This window comes from Herpailurus yagouaroundi, unplaced genomic scaffold (genome assembly GCF_014898765.1).
Source record: "Herpailurus yagouaroundi ecotype Mexico unplaced genomic scaffold, PumYag 28, whole genome shotgun sequence".
In the NCBI taxonomy this organism is placed as follows: domain Eukaryota; kingdom Metazoa; phylum Chordata; class Mammalia; order Carnivora; family Felidae; genus Herpailurus; species Herpailurus yagouaroundi.
Window position 1 is genome coordinate 38320617 of NW_024412376.1, and position 15048 is coordinate 38335664.

Sequence of the window (15048 nt, forward strand, 5' to 3'; positions counted from 1 at the left end):
ATTTGGACTGAGACTCGTTGCTGAGTCTATAGTTACTTTTGTGGGTTTTTAAAATGTTTTTTGGGTGCACGAAGGCGGCTCGGATCGATAGTTTGGAACTTAAGTGGTGGAGTGAATGTGTGGATCCACACCCCTTCCCTCTTCCTGGGGCAGTTTTTCAGTCAAACATAGTGGAGAGGAAGTTCTTTGGCCTTTGGCTTCAACTGGATAAGCCATGTATCTACAAACTAGAGTGACAACAATCCTAGGGAGCTGACAACAAGAGGGAGATAGAGAAGTGAGAAGGATTCAGATGAGAACGATTCATTAAAGCCTCTTTGGAAATTGGAACCTAGTAAACATTCCACCAAGTCATGGGGAAGCTTTTCTGTGTGGCTCCCTTAGCCTGAAAGTTGGAGAATTAGAAGATAACAGGTCTGTGAGGAAACAATGAGGGATAGAAGGGGTGAAAGGAGAGAATTTGATGGAACATAAATTGTCAATTTGATGCTCTTGGTAGGAGCTTGGAACCTTAAAAATAATTCTTTATGCCCATCACTAGGATTTTCCATCAAAATAAGGCATTTGATTTTATGCATGAATACCAGTTGTTTTGAAAACAATTGATAGTTTTGTTTAGTATAATCCAGACTAATGAAATAATGGGTAATTGCTGGATATGAATTAATATTTCTTGCGAGAATACAATGAAAAAACTTTACAAAGATGGACCTCTGTTGAATTGCTGATTTAAACAGCGTAGGCTGCCTTCGATTCCTACTACTTCCTTCACCAAAACGCTTCACTTTGTCTCAAAATGGACTGTATTGTGAAGAGCTGTAAAGGATGTTGGAGGTCAGACTAGATATGCTCCAGATATGTGTTCATCATTTAGTTGCAATATGTGTATTTATTCCAAGGCTGGCAGAAGCTTTTCTAGATTCTGTGGTAATACTTTGCTACGCTTTCACTCAGAAATTGGTGTTTGCAGTTTCTAACCACGTAATATGCCTTGACTCCATTAAGGGGTGAAGGACAGATTATAGAGTGGGCAGAGGGTTAAACTTGCAACATTTGGTCTTCTTTTTTCCGGATACATTATTTAGTAGTTCACATTTCTTTAGAGGCTGTCCTCCTCTTTCCCCTCATTAGTTAACTGTGTTTTTCAGACACCATCGCATTCCTTACCAAGCTTGGGCATTTGTTAGTTACAGTTGTGCTAGATGTTGTTCTCTATCCAAGTGAGAGTGTGAACTGACCCAGAAGTTTAATGTTTCTTCTGCTTAACATCTGTTTTTCTAATCTTTCACCTCTCCAGTTCTCAGACTTCCTCCCTCCCCCACCATTTTACAATCTAGATTTTTTCTTTGATCTCACATAACTTGACACCATACATTTGGGGTTTATGGACTTAAGGGAGTCTGTGAACTCCTTCTTTCCCTGCTAAACTTAGGTGTGGTTGTGAAGGTGTGTTTATTTACTTTTGCAATGTACATTCAGAAGAGCATATAAAACCTGTAAATTATAAAGTGAAACTCCTGTAACCTGTGCCCAAGTCAAGAAATAGAATATTGTCAGTTCCTTAGAAGCAGATCTGATCCCTCCTGGTCCTGGTCCCTTCCTTCCCCTTGAGGGAACGAACTTAAATTTTGACTTTTGCGATTATTGTTTCCTTGCTTTTCTGTATGGTCTTACCTGTATGCATATACATACACATATGTATTTCTATACAATGTTGGTTTACTTATTTTAAAACTTCATATGACTAATGGGGCGCCTGGGTGGCTCCGACTTCCGCTCAGGTCATGATTTCCTGGGTTTGTGAGTTCAAGCCCCGGGTCGGGCTCTGTGCTGACAGCTCAGCCTGGAGCCTGCTCTGGATTCTGTGTGTCTCCCTCTTTCTCTGCCCCTTCCCTGCTTGTGCTCTGTCTCTCTCAAAAAATAAACATTGAAAAAAAAAACCTGCATATGAGTGGAACCATCCGATATGTATTCTTTAGTGTTACACTCTTTTCACTCAATACTGTTTGTGAGATTTATTCATATTGTTATGTGCACTTGTAGTTTATTTTCACTGCATAAATATATCCTGGTTTTGTCTGTCATTTTTATTGATTTGTTGGAGTTCTGACTCAAGGAATCTCAACTTTTGTTTGTTGCATGTGTTGCAAATGTCTTCTTCCACTCTGCAAGCTTATTTTTAAAGTTTTCATTATACTTTCTTTTGATGTGGAAATTCTTAATTTTAATGCAGATGTATTTATGAATCTTTCTCTTAACTGTTAGTGGCCTTCTTCCCTCTCTGTCACCCTTGGTTAAGAATGCTTTCTTGGGGCGCCTGGGTGGCACAGTCGGTTAAGCGTCCGACTTCAGCCAGGTCACGATCTCGCGGTTCGTGAGTTCGAGCCCCGCGTCGGGCTCTGGGCTGATGGCTCAGAGCCTGGAACCTGTTTCCGATTCTGTGTCTCCCTCTCTCTCTGTCCCTCCCCCCGCTCATGCTTTGTCTCTCTCTGTCCCAAAAATAAATAAACGTTGAAAAAAAATTAAAAAAAAAAAAAAAAGAATGCTTTCTCTACCCCTAGGTCATGAAGATATTCTCCTAATCTCCTGCATTTCTTAAAAGTCTTAAAGCTTTCTTCAGACTCTCAAATGAGTCTGAGACCCTCCGGCTGACCTCCAGCATTTTTATATTGTTTCTCAAAAGGGCAGAGAATGCAAAATTCGTTGACCTCCCCTAATCACCAGGAAGAGTGGTAGGAATTTAGTAGGGTTTAATAAATACTAAATATATTTATTCTTTCCGTATGTTGATGTCTTTATGGTAAACTCTGGCAGGATTGGGGCATCTGGGTGACTCAGTTAAGCCTCCCGTTTGGCTTAGGTCATGATCCCAAAGTTCGTGAGTTCAAGCCCCAAGTCGGGCTTGCTACTGTCAGCACAGAGCCCACTTGGGATCCTCTGTCTCCTTTTCTCTCTGCCTCTCCCTCACTCACTCTTGCTGTCTCTCTCAAAAAATAAAAAAAAAAAAATAAATAAACCTTTAAAAAAAAAAAAAGGAAACTGGGGCGCCTCAGTGGCTCAGTTGGTTAAGCCTCTGACTTCAGGTCAGGTCATGATCTCGAAGTTCGTGAGTTTGAGCCCTGGGTTGGGCTCTGTGCTGACAGCTGGGAGCATGGAGCCTGCTTCAGATTCTGTGTCTCCCCCCATCTCTCTACCCTGCTCCTGCTCTCTCTCTCTCTCAAGAATAAATATTAAAAAAGAAAATTAAAAAGAAATTTATTTTAAGTCCCATGGAAACTGGCTACCTTTACATGTTGTTTAAAAATTCTGCATTCACGGGGTGCCTGGGTGGCTCAGTCTGTTGAGCATAGGACTCTTGATTTTGGCTTAAGTCTTGATCCCAGGGATCAAGCCCCGCATTGGGCTCCACACTGAACGTGCACCCTGCTTTAGATTCTTTCAAAAAAAAAAAAAAAAAGATTCTTTCTCTTTCCCTCTGCCCCTCTCCCCGGCTCGCGTGCATGTTTTCTCTCTCTCTCTCTCTCTCTCTCTCAAAAAATTAAACAAAAAAAAATCCTGTATTCACCAAGTTCTTTGAGAAGACCTGTGTAGTTATCACCATCAGTATAATATGTGCAAAATGGTGTAGAAAATACATGGAATACAAACATATTTATAAAATAGGCTCCCTGCTTTAAAAGGACGTGTCATAGAATTGGCAAAGGTAAAGCTGATACTTTATTTTTTGAAAATTCCAGCATAATTAATGTAGTGTTATATTAGTTTCAGGGGTACAATACAGTGATTCAGCAATTCTATACATTACTCCATGCTCATCAAGATAAGTGTACTCTTAATCCCCTTCGCCTGTTTCACCACCCTCCACCCATCTCCCCTGTGGTAACCACCAGTTTGTTCTCTGTATTTTGTTCTCTATATTTAAGAGTCTGTTTTGTTTGTTTGTCTCTTCTTTGTTCCTGTGTTTTGTTTCTTAAATTCCACACGAGTGAAATCATAGGTATATGTCTTTCTTTGACTTACATCCCTTAGCATTATAGTCTCTAGATCTACCCATCTCGTTGCAAATGGCAAGATTTCTTTCTTTTTTTATGACACAAAATTCTATTGTGTTTATATACCACATCTTCTTATCCATTCGTCTATCAATGGGCACTTGATGGTTGCTTCCATAATTCGGCTTTTGTAACTAATGCTGTAATAAACATAGGGGTGCATTTATCTTTTCAAATTAGTGTTTTGATATTCTTTGGGTAAATACCCTGTAGTGGAATTACTGAATATTATGGTTCAATTTTTAATTTTTTAAGGAACTTCCAGACTGTTTTCCACAGTGACTCCACCAGTTTGCATTCCCACCAACAGTGCAAGAGGGTTCCTTTTTCTCCACATCCTCACCAACACAACAATCTTGTGCTGTTGATTTTAGTCATTCTGACAGGTGTGAGGTGATCGCTCATTGTGGTTTAGATTTGCATTTCCCTGATATTTAGTGATGTTGAGCATCTTTTCAAATGTCTGTTGGCCATCTGTATGTCTTCTTTGGAGAATGTCTGGTTCATGTCTTCTGCCCATTTTTAATTGGGTTATTTGTGTTTTTGGTGTTGAGTTGTGTAAATTCTTTATATATTTTGAATCCTAACCCTTTGTCAGATGTGTCATTTGCAAATATCTTCTTCCAGTCAGTGGGTTGCCTTTTAATTTTGTTGTTTCTTCTGCTGTGCAGAAACTTTTTATTTTGTTGTAGTCCCAGTAGTTTTGGGGTTTGTTTTTTGTGTTTTATTTTTTTTGCTTTTGTTTCCCTTATTTAGGAGGCATATCTAAAAAAATGATGCTGTAGCCATTGTTGGAGAAATTCCTGCCTGTGCTCTCTTCTAGGATTTTTATGATTTCAGATCTCACATTTAGGTCTTTAATACATTTTGAGTTAATTTTTGTGTATAAGAAAGTGGTCTAGTTTCACTCTTTTGCATATAGCTGTCCAGTTTTCCCAAGACCATTTGTTGAACAGACTGCATATTCTTCCCTCTTTTGTTGTAGATTAATTGACCATATAATCATGGATTTATACTTGAGCTCTCTATTCTGTTCCATTGAGCCATATGTCTTTTTTTGTGCCAGTACCATACTGTTTTGATTACTATAGCTTTGGAGTGTATCTTGAAATCTGGGATTGTGGTACCTCCAGTTTTGTTTTCCTTTTCTTTTTCTTTTCCTTTTTAAGTTTATGTACTTATTTTGTAAATTTTTTTTTTCAAACGTTTATTTATTTTTGGGACAGAGAGAGACAGAGCATGAATGGGGGAGGGGCAGAGAGAGAGGGAGACACAGAATCGGAAACAGGCTCCAGGCTCTGAGCCATCAGCCCAGAGCCTGACGCGGGGCTCGAACTCAACGGACCGCGATATCGTGACCTGGCTGAAGTTGGACGCTTAACCGACTGCACCACCCAGGTGCCCCTAAGTTTATGTACTTATTTTGAGAGAGAAAGAGTACAAGTGGGGAAGGGACAGAGAGAGAAGAAGAGAGAATCCCAAGCGGGCTCGATCTGGGGCTCAATCTCATGAAGTGTGAGATCATGACCTGAACCGATACCAAAAGTCAGACCCTTAACTGACTGAGACACCCAGGTGCCCCTCATTTTTCTTTTTCAAGATTGGTTTGGTTATTTGGGTTTTTGGTGTATCCATACAAATTTTAGGATTATTTGTTTTAGTTCTGTGAAAAATGCTCTTGGTATTTTGATAGGGATTGCATTAAAATACTGTAGATTGCTTTGGGTCCTATGGAAATTTTAACAATGTTTGTTCTTCCAGTCTGTGAGCATGGAATAACTTTCTATTTATTTGTGTCATCTTCAATTTCTTTCATCAGTGTTTTATAGTTTTTAGAGTACAGGTTCTTCACCTCTTTCGTTTAAGTTTATTCCTAGATATTTTATTATTTTTGGTGTAATTGTTAATAGGAATGTTTTCTTAATTTCTCTTTCTTCTGTTTCATTATTAGTGTGCAGAAATGCAACAGATTCCTGTATATTGATTTTTTTTTAACGTTCATTTTTTGAGAGAGAGCGTGCATGTGCATATGAGTGATGGAGGGGCAGAGTGAGAGGGAAACACACAATTGAAGCAGGCTCCAGGCTGTGAGCTATCAGGACAGAGCCGGATGCAGGGCTCAAGCTCAGGAATCGAATCAGGAGATCATGACCTGAGCCGAAGTCGGACACTTAACCGACTGAGCACCACCAGGTGCCCTTTCTGTATGTTGATTTTGTAACTTGCAACCTTACTGAATTCATTTATCAGTTCTAGTTGTTTTTGGGTGGAGTCTTTAGGGTTTTCTATATGTATAGCATTATGTCATTTGCAAATAGTTTTTTTCTTCCTTACCAATTTGGAAGCCTTATTTCTTCTTGTCTGATTGCTGTGGCTTGGACTTCTAGCACTATGTTGAATAAAAGTGGAGAGTGGACATCCTTATCTTGTTCCCGATACTAAGGAAAAAGCTCTGTTTTTCCCCATTGAGTATGATGTTAGCTGTGGATTTTTCATAATATGGGCTTTATTATGTTGAGGTATATTCCCTCTATCCCTACTTTGTTGAGGGTTTTTATCAAGAATGGATGTTGTACTTTGTAGAATGTTTTTTCTGCATCTATTGAAATGATAATATGATTAAAAAATTTTTTTTTAATGTTTTATTTATTTTTGAGACAGAAAGAGACAGAGCATGAACGGGGGAGGGTCAGAGAGAGGGAGACACAGAATCTGGAACAGGCTCCAGGCTCTGAGCTGTCAGCACAGAGCCCGACGCGGGGCTCAAACTCATGGACCGCGAGATTATGACCTGAGCCGAAGTTGGCCACTTAACCGACTGAGCCACCCAGGCACGCCAATGATTATGTGATTTTTATCTTTTCTCTTGTTGATGTATCATATTGATTGATTTGTGAATATTGAACCACCCTTGCATCCCAGGAATAAATCCCACCTGATCATGGTGAATGATATTTTTAAATTTATTGTTAGATTTGGTTTGCTAATATTTTGTTGAGGATTTTTACATCTATGTTCATTAGAGATATTGGCTTGTAGTTCTTTTTCTTCTTCTTTTTTTTTGTAGTGTCTTTGATTTTGGTATCAGGGTAATGTAATGCTGGTCTCACAGAATGAATCTGGAGGTTTTCCTTCCTCTTCTGTTTTTTGGGATAGTTTGAGAATAGGTGTTAACTCCTCTTTAAATGTTTGGTAGAATTCTCTTGGGAAGCCATCTGGTCCTGGACTTTTGTTTGTTGGGAGTTTTTTGATTACTGATTTAATTTCATTGCTAGTAATCAGTCTATTCAAATTTTCTGTTTGAATTTCTATTTCTTCCTTCAGTTTTGGGAAGTTTTAGGTTTCTAGGAATTTATCCATGTCTTCTAGGCTAATACACTTTAATGAAGATAAATAAGAACATAAAGTAGTGCATGGTGACTACCAAGTGGAGTTTAGCAAAAGAACTAAACTGTTAAGGTTAATTTTTTAGTTTACCTCTCACTGTGACCTTGGACAAGTTACCTAACCTCTCTGTGCTTTCATTCTTTATTTGTAAATTGGGAATATTAATAACACCTATTGCATAGGGTTTGAGGATTAAATGAGTTACCATAGATAATACCCTTAAAACGTGGGTACACGCATAGTAAATACCTATAAAGTTATTAGCGTTTATTTATGTATACTTTTGTTATTACTGGTAAAATACTGACACATAGCTGTGTCCGCATTTTTCTTTATTTGGGAGAAGTTATGGGGTTTCGGGCTGGTGGAGAAAAGGGAGGTAAATCTGCATATTCACCATTTCATAACCTAATGATTATGTTGCTTTGCTTTGGGGTTCATTCATCTTTTAGAAATATACCAATTTTACAAGATTGAGCCTAGTTCCTCATTTGGCTTTCCTTGCCCCATACAGACTTATTTTAACATGGCTTGTAGTGACTTTTACACAGTGATTTCAGCAAATCAGAGGTAAGTTGGTGATCTTATATGCTTTTTTTTCTTCTTCATTTTTTTTTTTAATGTTTATTTTTGAGAGAGAGAGAGAGAGAGAGAGGGAGAGAGAGACAGCACAAGCAGGGGAGGGGCAGAGAGAGAGAGGGAGGGAGAGATACAGGCAGAGAGACACAGAATCTGAAATAGGTCCAGATTGTGAGCTATGAGCAAAGAGCCTGATGCGGGGTTCCAACTCACTAACCGTGAGATCATGACCTGAGCCGAAGTTAGACGCTTAACCGGTTGAGCCGCCCAGGCGCCCTATCCTATTTTTAATCAGGGTGCATCTCTTTATTTATTTATTTTTTCAGTTTTGACACTATTCATCCAGTGCTTCTAATTTCATTGGCACATTATATTTTGGGGGCAACATACCGTTTTCCCTTAGATAATTTCTGCTTTGCATTCAATGGTACTTTGAAACTAATCCTCTGAACACTTGGGTTTTAATCAAGTCTCTCTCGATTAGCTTTAGCCTCTAGCAGTTTATATGTCTCTCTGGGCCTTGGTTTTTGCTTTATTAATTGAAAGGATGAGGCTTCCACTTTTAACATTTTATGATTTTAGGAGATGAGAAGAAAAAATAGCTTCTGACTTGGTGTATAGAAGTTTGCCGATGTGCAAGATAAGATCTTGTGGAGGTTTCTCTGGGTTCCTTGTGAACTGCGTTTTTGATGAGGGAGGAGCCAAAAATGCAAAGCTCAAAACATTGCCTCACTTGGGGAGACCAGTTATAGTAGTTTAAATTGTCCTGCCGGCTCAAGATAGGAGCTCCACTGTTAAAATGATGATGTTCTACTTCATCAGTGGAAGGGAAGACGTGAGATATGTTCTAGGGAATTTATAGTACTGAACATAGGTATGATGGGAATGTTATCGATTAAGTACCAGATGAAAATACATGTTTAGTAGTTTCAGAGCACAGAGAGGAATTAAGGTTGGAGAGGAAGTGGAGATAGCCTGATAAAAGTCAGGAAGGAGGCCTGTCTTCTTGTTTACAAGGAGGTGGAGACCAGTTCCTATCCCTCATTAACTGTAGACCTCATCTTGAGGAGCTTTAAGATTGCCTTTGGGTTGGGAATGGGTATATGGAGGAGACTGGGGAAGGGTACAGGCTGTAGACCATCTTATCTTTTTTTTCATATATTTTGTGTTTTAGAATAGTTTTAGATTTATTGAAAAATTGTGAAGATAGTACAGAGTTCCCATACACCCACATCCAGTTTCCCCTATTAACATCTCACATCTTAACCAATGTTGATACGTTATTAACTAGGATCCATATTTTATTCAGATTCCCTTAGTGTTTACCTAATTCCTTCTTGTTTTACAGGATCCCATCTAAAATGCCATATTACATGTGGTTGTTGTAATTCTTCAGGCTCCCTCGGGCTCTGATAGTTTCAAAGATTTTCTTTGTTTTTGATGGCCTTGACAGTGTTCAGGAGTACTGGTCACATATTTTGGAGGATATCCCTCTTACAATTTGTCTGATGTTTTCCTCATGTTTAGACTGGAGTTACGGATGTTTGGGAGGTATGAGTGTTGGCCACATTTTTATCACATACTAAGTGTACATAGTATTAGCATCATTTATCACTGTTGATGTTGACCTTGATCATTTAGCTGAGTTTGTATTTGCCAGGTTTCTCTACTTCAGGGTTACTCAACCCACCCCCACCCCCATCCCTTTCCATACTGTAAGAAGTGAAGGAAATGACTATGCACAGCCCACACATAAGGAGGAAGGAGTTATGCTCCACCTTCTAGAGAGCAGAATCCTACATAATTTTTTTGGAATTCCTCTGTGTGGGAGATACCATTCCTGTTGTAATGTCTCCTTCGTTTCTTGAGGCTCTGTAAATATCTGCATTGGGATTGTCTTTAGACCCTGCCTTTGGGGGGAATGTAAGCTCAATTCCTATTCCCTAATTCTGTCCAGAATATCTGGTGTGTGCTGATGTCAAGCACGTAATTTCATTTCATAATTAGAAAGGAAAGGCAAATGGGGCCCCTGGGTGACTCAGTCGGTTGAGTGTCCGACTCTTGATTTTGGCTCAGGTTATGATCCCATGGTTGTGGGATTGAGCCCGTTTTGGGCTCCGTGCTGAGCATGGAGCCTGCTTGAGGTTCATATTCTCTCTCTCTCTCTCTCTCTCTCTCTCTGTCTTCTCCTCTGCCCCCTCCCCCTCCCTCGTGCTCTTTCTTTCTCTCAAAAAATTAAATAAAATAAAAAAATTTTTAAAAAGACATGTCTAGGGGAGCTTGGGTGGCTCAGTTGGTTGAGTGTCTGACTTTGGCTCAAGTCATGATCTCACCATTTGTGAGTTTGAGCCATATGTCAGGCTCTGTGCTGACAGTGTAGAACCTGCTTCAGATTCTGTCTCTCTACCCCTCCCCCTGCTTGCGCTCTGTCTCTCTCAAAAATAAATAAACATTAAAAAAAAAAAAAGACCTATATCTAGGGTACCTGCTGGCTCAGTCAGCTAAGCATCTAACTTTGGCTGAGGTCATGATCTCGCAGTTCATGAATTTGAGCCCCGCATCAGGCTCTGTGCTGACAGCTCAGAGCCTGGAGCCTGCTTCAGATTCTGTGTCTCCCTCTCTCTCTGCCCCTCCCCCACTCACACTCTGTCTCTCTCTCAAAAATGAATAAACTTAAAATAATTTTTTTAAATACGTATGTCTGATTGAGTTGTCCTATAAAACTCATTTATACTAGAGTATCAGCAGGCACATAGGACTAATAGGAATTGTGTTCCAATTTTGGAAATTGAGAGGAAGTTAGAGTAGGAGAGGAATTTGGAAAAGCACTGGACTAGGATAATTAGATAATAGTTAATATTTATTGTGCAGCGGGTACCAGGTAGTATTGTAGTTGTTCTACATTTAGTCCTTGTGTCAGTCCTGTGAGGTAGGTGTGATGATTTCCATCATTTTTAAACATGAGGAACATGAGACCTAGAAGGGGTAAATAATCTACTCAAGGTCACACAGCTAGGAAATGGCGGAGACTCCTAGTTGCCTACCCAGTATTCATCCCTTTCTTCCTTAGTCAGTGGAACCCTGTATTGCCAAATGTGGCAATGTGCCCACCTAGGAAACTTCTCCCAGCCTACTAATGAAATGCAAGTAAAAGTCTATTGGGGTTTCTAGGAAAGTGCTTTCAAGGGGACTTGGCTGTACAGAATATCCTTTTTTGCCCTTCCTTCCCTCTCCTACCAGGAATAAGGAGGTGTAGCTCACAGCAGCCATCCCAGGCCATGAAGTTACCTTGAGGATGGAAGTCATGCACTGAGAATGGTGGAGCAGAAAAATCAATGGAATCTTAGTTCTTGGTGATAACAGAGTCATCATATGTGCTTTTTGATTGCCTGCCTCCTCCTTTATTTGAGAAAACATAAACTGTCTGGTTAAAGCCACTATTTTTTTTTTTTTTTTTTACTTATATGTGAAATTTATTGTCAAATTGGTTTCCATACAACACCCAGTGCTCATCCCAAAAGGTGCCCTCCTCAATACCCATCACCCACCCTCTCCTCCCTCCCACCCCCCATCAACCCTCAGTTTGCTCTCAGTTCTCAACAGTCTCTTATGCTTTGGCTCTCTCCCACTCTAACCTCTTTTTTTTTTTTTTTTCCCTTCCCCTCCCCCATGGGTTCCTGTTCAGTTTCTCAGGATCCACATAAGAGTGAAACCATATGGTATCTGTCTTTCTCTGTATGGCTTATTTCACTTAGCATCACACTCTCCAGTTCCATCCACGTTGCTACAAAAGGCCATATTTCATTTTTTCTCATTGCCACGTAGTATTCCATAGTGTATATAAACCACAATTTCTTTATCCATTCATCAGTTGATGGACATTTAGGCTCTTTCCATAATTTGGCTATTGTTGAGAATGCTGCTATGAACATTGGGGTACAAGTGCCCCTATGCATCAGTACTCCTGTGTCCCTTGGATAAATTCCTAGCAGTGCTATTGCTGGGTCATAGGGTAGGTCTATTTTTAATTTTCTGAGGAACCTCCACACGGCTTTCCAGAGCGGCTGCACCAATTTGCATTCCCACCAACAGTGCAAGAGGGTTCCCGTTTCTCCACATCCTCTCCAGCATCTATAGTCTCCTGATTTGTTCATTTTGGCCACTCTGACTGGCTTGAGGTGATACCTGAGTGTGGTTTTGATTTGTATTTTCCTGATGAGGAGCGACGCTGAACATCTTTTCATGTGCCTGTTGGCCATCCGGATGTCTTCTTTAGAGAAGTGTCTATTCATGTTTTCTGCCCATTTCTTCACTGGGTTATTTGCTTTTCGGGTGTGGAGTTTGGTGAGCTCTTTATAGATTTTGGAGACTAGCCCTTTGTCCGATATGTCATTTGCAAATATCTTTTCCCATTCCGTTGGTTGCCTTTTCGTTTTGTTGGTTGTTTCCTTTGCTGTGCAGAAGCTTTTTATCTTCATAAGGTCCCAGTAATTCACTTTTGCTTTTATTTCCCTTGCCTTTGGGGATGTGTCGAGTAAGAGATTGCTACGGCTGAGGTCAGAGAGGTCTTTTCCTGCTTTCTCCTCTAGGGTTTTGATGGTTTCCTGTCTCACATTCAGGTCCTTTATCCATTTTGAGTTTATTTTTGTGAATGGTGTGAGAAAGTGGTCTAGTTTCAACCTTCTGCATGTTGCTGTCCAGTTCTCCCAGCACCATTTGTTAAAGAGACTGTCTTTTTTCCATTGGATGTTCTTTCCTGCTTTGTCAAAGATGAGTTGGCCATACGTTTGTGGGTCTAGTTCTGGGGTTTCTATTCTATTCCATTGGTCTATGTGTCTGTTTTTGTGCCAAAAGCCACTATTATCTTAGGCCTGTACAACTAGCAGCTGAATGCAATTCCTGACCGATGAAAATTCTAACTTGATTTTATTTTCTCTTCTTACCACGAGGCTTAACACATTTTAATAATAGGAAGTTACCTTAGGGTACCTAGATTCTTGTTGCTGTTTTGTTCTTTATTATAAAGTGACCTTGGATAGATCACTTAGAGCCACCCCCCTCCTTTTGCATCTTTTGAATGGGAATTATTCATTCTCTAACTACTTTATAAGTTTATTATAGGGAACGTGTTTGTGAACTTCCAAGTTGTCTTGTGTGATGTATAGTTCTTAAAGAGGGTCATGGTCTTCCTAGGACATTCTATAGGAAACCTATAGAATCTGAAAGCAATTTTCTAATGTTGTCATTTTGCTTATTGCCAGGTTTGAATATTTCTCAAGGAATAAATAAATGGAAGCTGCGAAGGGAGGTGATTTTGTCCCTACTCTGATACCTATGAGTAGCTTAACAATTGCATTATTGATGAGCCCTATATTTTGTGCCAGGGCTGCCGCTTAGGATGCAGAGTTCATTTGTGTTTGATATGGCTGCTTTTATTGTACTGGAGCATTGTTTCCTGAAGATGCATTAATCAAGGAATCAGTATACTGGAAGGTAACTAAATGCTTTTGCTCTGAGAGCTAGCCAAGAACAAGGGGCGCAGAAGGAAATGTTTGCATAACATGGGGAGAATTTTTCTAGCAATAAAAATCATTTCCAGATAGTTCTTTGAAACTATTACAGGGGTGTTCACAAAAAACTGGAAGGCCTCCAGCATGGGGCCACCCATGTAAACGATCCCTTTTTTGTCACTACACCCCTTGTTTCTTTATTTCCCCCACAAGAACTCCCCGCACCCCACAGAGTGGAGATAACTGGAGCTATCTGGGATTGTAAAGTACATTTGTGTTACTCAGTTGAAGTATAACTATTGCCAGTGGAGGGTGTGGTTTGGAAGTAGAATTCATTTGGAATAAGAATTGCATTTGAATATTACTCTTAATTAGATGCTTAATAACGTGAAATGCCTAGTATCAGAAACATTTCACCTCCTGTACTGTTCTATTCCTGTTTCTTCTTAGAAAATTTCTTGAGATATTCAACTTTGTAACATGGTATGGAGTATTTTTCACATTTCGGTAGCAATGGTGCTTCTCAAACTTTAATATACCATATGCCTACAAGTCACCTGGAGATCTTAACAAATGTGATGCCTAATTTAATAGGTTTGGGATGGAGCCTGAGATTTCTGCATTTCTAACAAGCTCCAGGTGATGCTGCTGCTGCTGTTGGTCCCTGGACCACATTTTGAGTAACAATGCCCACAGTTACCTCTGCACCTCAGTGCTGGGGCTCTTAACACTGTCTGGGCATCAGAATCAGGCGGAGAGCTTTAAAAAAGACCTATGCACCTGACCCCATTGTCAGATTTCCTGATTAATTCCTTCTGGAATAGTTGGGAGTTTTGAAGTTTTGAAGGTGAGACTCACTGGCTTAGTGTCCTATTAAAGAATGTGATGTTGAGTGGTTTCAGTGTGATTTCTTGTAACTTGAATTGTTACATGTTTTCCTCATACGTAATTCATGTTGTGATGACTTGTAGTCAAACAGAATCCACCATGCATTTTATATAGGGATTTTATTTAATCCTGTGTTATCTTGTAGAATAACGAGGCTGCACATAAAGAATGTTGTAAGACACTATTGTTGAAGTAACGGGAAAGCAATATATGTGATAGTTATGTTTCTTAGAGTGCAAGAAATAGAGGTCTCTTTGGCTAAACACAGCTGATGACGGCTTATTATAAGGATACATAGGTAAGTTAGTTGGAAGACCAAGGAAATAGCTTCAGCAGTCCTTTGTGAATAAGAGTAGCTCTGGGAAACGGATAGTAAACAGCTACTCCAGAGAACATTTCTTTGTGAGTTGGGATAACTGTTACTCGTATGTCAGTGACACCACCATTTTTGTGACATAGTTTACTTCTGTATACTTCCATGGTTTCTGAAGTTACTGAATAACTGGCTCTCTCTTGTTTTTCTTACAGTCAGCCTCTCCAAGAAAGAGGCTTTAAGTAAGTTGGCCAGCCACTGTCCTGCACCCTTGTGGGCAGGGTTCTCAGGCCACATTACTTCAGAGGCGCAGGGCAGA

General features: G+C 39.8%; 1 protein-coding gene across 1 annotated transcript in view; it reads left to right on the forward strand.

Annotated features, from left to right (window-relative positions):
* Nucleotides 1-15048, forward strand: part of SH3D19 (SH3 domain containing 19) — a 188667-nt gene that overhangs the window by 1052 nt on the left and 172567 nt on the right. The gene's annotated exons all lie outside the window — the stretch shown is intronic.